Raw genomic sequence first — 6,000 nt, 5'->3', positions numbered from 1 at the left:
GGCTAGTCCGCAAGGTTTTCTCACCCTCTGACATATTTTATATGTGGATGACATTTTTGTTTTCTGTAGGGCAGATAATAAGTCTCTTAGAAATTTGAGTATTTTCTTAAAACATAAGGTGATTTCTCGGGTCAATATGTTAATAATTCTAAGATTAGTTTTTTCACCATGGATAATTCTACAAGATTTGTCACCAAAATTCATTGTATTCTTTCTTGTAGTCATGGTTGTTTTCCTTTCACTTATTTAGGATTTATTAGTGCTCCAAAGGGTCATTTTCTTCAACCTTTGGTTGATAAAGTCAAATTGAACCTTGCTTCTTGGAAAGGTAAATCTATTAGCATGATGGGTTGGATTCAGTTGGTCAATACGGTGCGGGTCTTCTAGCTTATAATTTTAATTTGTATAAATGGCCTATTTTTCTTCTTAAGCAAGTTGAGCAATGTGTCGAAATTTTATCTGGACTGGTGATATTCTGAAAAAAGGTATAACTATTGTTAATTGGGCTACGATTTGTTCTTCCCTTAAGAATAGAGGTTTGAAGATTATTAACCTTCACCGTGAAAATAATGCATATCTTCTTAAGCTTGCTTGGAACTTTGCTTATAGCAACAAGCCTTGGTCTTCCCTCTTGAAAACTAGGGTTCTTAAATCAAAATACGATTTTCGAATGATTTATAGATTCTCTTATCTTTAACCTGGAATTAAGCAATTTTATTCTGCTATACTTTATTATACTTCTTGGATTGTCGGTACAGGTTCTTTTATTAATTTCTGGAATAATAAATGGTGTGGTACTACTTCTTTAGCCAATATTATAGGATTATTTGATGGTCCTAGCATTTTGGATACCGTCTCTCAGTTTTGGATAGGTGGTGATTAGAATATTCCATTGTCTTTACAGCTGATGCCTCATCTTTTTATTCATATCATGGTTAGGGCGGAACAGGATATTCCTTATTGGATTCTAGATGAGTCTGGTCGTTTCACTCTTAAATCGGCTAGGACTTTTTTCTTGGATCCAGGAGTTCCCTATGGTTGGGGTAAATTTATTTGGTCTTCATATCTTTCGCGTTCCAAAACTCTTGTCCTTTGGAAAGTTTTTCATGGGCGACTTCCTACAAATCAGCATAATCAAAATAAAGGTATGCATATTTGTTCTATGTGTATGCTTTGTGAAAAGCACGAGGAATCTATTCAATTTATTTTTTGAATGCTCTAATGCTTTGCATATTTGAAGTTGGGTTCGACAGATTTTTCCTACTTCTCATTTCTCTAATAAGGATGATCTTCTCTCTTTTATTAAAAGTGATGGTAGTCTTTTGGTTAAATTGATTAAGCTTGTTGTGATAACTTTTTCTATTTGGATGATATGGCGTATGAGGAATTATGCTCGTGTTCAGGATAAGATTGGGGTTTATAGAGCTATTTCGGTTATTAAAGATTTAACTCGTCTAGTGGGAAATTCGTCTAAAACTTCAATGAAGAATGATATGTTGGATTTCAACGTGATCAAGTTTTTGGGTATTAATACTCGTACTGGTAAAGTTCTTCGTCCTCTTCTTGTTAGATGAAAGTTTCCTTCACCAGGCTGAGTTAAAATTAACACTGATGGGGCTGCTAGGGGATATCTTGGTCTTGCTACTTGTGGAGGTATTTTCTGTGTGAGTATGTGGAAATTTATTGGAGTTTTCTCTGTGTTTCTTGAAGTTCAGTCTGCTATGGTTGCTGAGTTTTATGGGGTTCTACATGCTATGGAGGAAGCTCAAAAGATGGAGCTTACTAATGTCTGGTTGGAATGTGATTCTGCTTTGGTTTGTGTTGTGTTTACTGTTAGGACCAATGTTCCTTGGATGCTTCGTAATCACTGTAATACTTGTCTTAATTACTGTGGGAAAATCAGATTTAGGGTTACTCATATTTTTCGTGAAGGAAATGTGTGTGTTGCTAATAAGTTGACTAATTTAGGATTTATTCATAAAGAATATTTTCATTGGTATAATAGGCTACCATCTAGTTTGTTCTTAGAATTCTTTATGAATAGATATAGTCTACCTATGTATCATTTTTGTTAACATATGGATTTTGGTTTAGTCCCCCCATATTTTTGTATTTTCTTTCTTTTTTCTTTTTTTTAATAATATTTTTTTTCATATGATGACAAATGATTGTTGTTACTTGAGGTGTCAACATAACTGAAATGTCAAGTTGCATAATAATGCCTAACATAACAGCTTTTATTTAGAAAAAACATTTATATGTGCCCGTACTAGCAAATTGAATATACAAAATTAAAATTAAAAAAAAAGTTAGGATGGCAACCGTCCATGACAATGTGTTTTCGGATAATTCAAATTTGGTATTTGAAAAAATGATAATAATAGAGACTAAAAATGAATGAAAGATAGTGATTATAAAAGGAATAAATAATTAAAAATTATAAAATTAAAATAAAACTCAATATATTTGATTGATTGATACGAATTAATCATTATAAAAATCAATGATAATAATAATAGAGGATTTTGAAAACAAAAGGAGTGACGAAATTTAGTAATGTTTGATAGAGACAATAATATCAAAAAGTTCAACGACAATATTATTACACTAGTTTTGTTGGTTATTAATTCATATTTTATTATTATTAATTCATATTTTATTACCCTTAAACTATTTTACCGTTATATTGCATTAATGGTCAATTTACAGGCCTGTTAGTATTCCTAGTTTATAGCTTCCAGTAATTGTAATTATTATATATATGATTGAGTGAATCAAAATTAATAAGATCAGTTTTGCAATTTTGTGCAATTACGTTCAATCAGTTGCTACAATTTTTTGTCTTCTCTTATTTCCTTCAATTAGTTCCTACAAGTGGTATCAAGAGCTAGTCTGTTATCATGAATTCTACCCAATTATCAGTCCCTATCCTTGATGGAAAAAATTACAATCGGTGGTGTGTGCATATAAGAGTTTTGTTTGATTATCATGAGTTATGGGATGTTGTTGAGAGTGGAGTGTCTGCATTAGCTGCTAATGCAACTGAGGCGCAACGAGTAGCACATCGTGATCAGAAGAAAAAGGACAATAAGGCTTTGTATCTCATCCATCAAGGGATAAATGACAATAAGATTGAAAAACCAATTGAACAGGCTTTACAAGCACAAGTCTCAATTGGTAGATCCTATCATAAACATGGTACTTATTGTAGTAAAGGTCGTGGTGACCAAAATCATGCAGGCGCTAAGCAAAACAACATTGGTTCCAATCATAATCCAAGTTCAAATAACTCTTGGTGTGGTGAACGTGGACGCGGTGGCATTTATAATAAATCAAATGTTGAGTGTTATAATTGCCATAAACGTGGTCATTATGCAAATGAGTGCATATCAAAAGGTGATAATCATGCTGCCAATTGTGCTCAAGAAGACAGTAATCACGAACAAGATAAAGAGGCTCATGCAGTACTAATGGCAGCCACATCAAATGAAACTCCAAACAATCAGACTTGGTATTTGGATACAGGTTGCACAAATCACATGTGTGGTAAGAAGGAGTTGTTTGCAGATTTGGATGACTCATTTCGCACAAAAGTGAAATTCGGTGATGGCAGGTTCGTTCCAGTGATTGGAAAAGGGCGAATTCTTATCACATTGAAGAATGGTGATCACAGGTACATCTATGATGTTTTCTATGTACCTGATATGAAAAGTAATTTGTTGAGTATGGGGCAGCTGGCCGAGAAGGGTTATGTGATGCACATAACTGAAAATAACTTATCAATTTTTGATAAAAAAAGGTTGTTTGATTCTTAAATCTTTTTTTATCAAAAAATCGCATGTTTCCAGTAGATATTCATATGGGTGATTTCAAGTGCTTGAATGAAATAGTGAATAATGAATCGTGGTTATGCCATTTACGCTTTGGGCACTTAAATTTTCAGAGTTTGGAAAATCTTTCCAAAAGAAATTTAGTGAATGGTTTACCCCATATTCATCACCCTGATCAATTGTGTGAGGCTTGCATTTTTGGAAAGAATCACAGGATACCATTTGTTAAGGAGCCTTGGCGTGCAAAATTTCCTTTGGAGCTTGTTCATACAGATGTTTGTGGTCCGATGAACATATCATCAGTTGGAGGTAATAAGTATTTTTTAACATTTATTGATGATTTTTCAAGGAAAACCTGGATTTATGTATTGAAAAGAAAGGATGAGGTATTCCACTGCTTTAAAATATTTAAAGCATTTGTTGAAAGAGAGAGTGGCAGAAAAATTAAGATGGTGCGTAGTGATGGAGGAGGTGACTACAAGTCTAATGAATTCAAGAGACACTGTGAAGAACTTGGGTTGCAACATAACATAACTTGCCCCTACACACCTCAACACAACGGAGTTGCTGAGAGAAAGAATAGAACAATCATGGACATGGCGAGGAGCATGCTTAAAGCGAAAGGTATGCCAAATTATTTTTGGGCTGAGGCCGTAACATGTGCAGTATATTTGATAAACAGATCACCCACTCGGAGTGTTTCTAACACAACTCCGATTGAGGCATGGAGTGGAATCAAACCCAATGTGCAACACTTGAAGGTATTTGGGTCAATTACTTATGCTCATGTCCCAAAGGCAGCAAGATCGAAGTTGGATGATAAGACAATGAAGACCATTTTCATTGGATATAAGCATGGGGGATACAAATTGTACAATCCAATGACAAAGAAGGTGATTGTTAGTCGTGATGTTACATTTGCTGAAGATGAGGAATGGCAATGGAATGCAACAGCTGAAATAGATTCGAAAAAACGATATATTTATGTTTTGAATGATGATATGGAAGATGGAGTCACTCTTGAAACACCTGCAGTTCAACCTAAAGCTGCAGTTCAACCTGAAGTTGTAATTCAACCTGAAGTTGCAACTCCAATTGCAACTATGATGGAGCGACTAAGAAGGCAACAGCGACAACCTGTACATCTTCAAGATTGTGAAGTAAATCTTGATGATGAAGTTGATGACAATGGAGATTTGGTTCACTTTGCTTTTCTTGCACTTGTTAATGTCATTCAACACCCCAAATGGCAAAAGGCTATGAATGAAGAATTGATGGCGATTGAGAAAAACAATATCATGACTCAAATTGGAAAGTTGTTCCAAATCAGAATTAAATGAGGATGTTGGTTATTAATTCAGATTTTATTATTATTAATTCATATTTTATTACCCTTAAACTATTTTACCGTTATATTGCATTAATGGTCAATTTACAGGCCTGTTAGTAATTGTAATTATTATATATATGATTGAGTGAATCAAAATTAATAAGATCAGTTTTGCAATTTTGTGTAATTACGTTCAATCAGTTGCTACAATCTTTTGTCTTCTCTTATTTCCTTTAATTAGTTCCTACAAGTTTAGTGTTAAACGTCATCCATTTAAAATTGGTAATATTTTTTAAATTAAAATGAATATATAAATTGTAATTCATGATAAAATCGACGTTTATTGTTATGACTAAACTCATAGACGATAGTTTTTTATAGGAACTGTCGTCTATGAACATCACATAGACTATGTTTATCATAAAATCATAGTTTATGTTTTCAAATTTCAACATAAATGACGATTATTAGTAAGGACTGATGTTATGTTCTTTTCATTTTATGCTAATTAAAGTCTGACATTCATATTTTTTATTTGTTCTCTCTCGCGCTCTCGTATTCCCTACACCTTTCTTCCCTGCACGTTGTAAGTTCTTCCTCCATTTGCTTTGGTTGTGTGTTGTTCCCACATTCCTCCAATGTTTCATTTGCTAGCTTTTGTTTATTTTTTTAGGTTTTCTACTATCTATTAGAGTAGTTTTGGTCTTTTCCACTTGTTCTTCCGTATCGTCACTTTCCACAACCACGAGGTTGGTTAAATTTTTATTTTTATTATTGAATATTTTTTTGGTATTCTGAACGAGTAGGTTTATTTTTTTCCTCGGTATATTAATTTGTATG

This window comes from Phaseolus vulgaris, chromosome 7 (genome assembly GCF_000499845.2).
Source record: "Phaseolus vulgaris cultivar G19833 chromosome 7, P. vulgaris v2.0, whole genome shotgun sequence".
In the NCBI taxonomy this organism is placed as follows: Eukaryota; Viridiplantae; Streptophyta; class Magnoliopsida; order Fabales; family Fabaceae; genus Phaseolus; species Phaseolus vulgaris.
The sequence above is the reverse complement of the archived record's forward strand: the minus strand, read 5'-3'. Positions refer to the sequence as shown.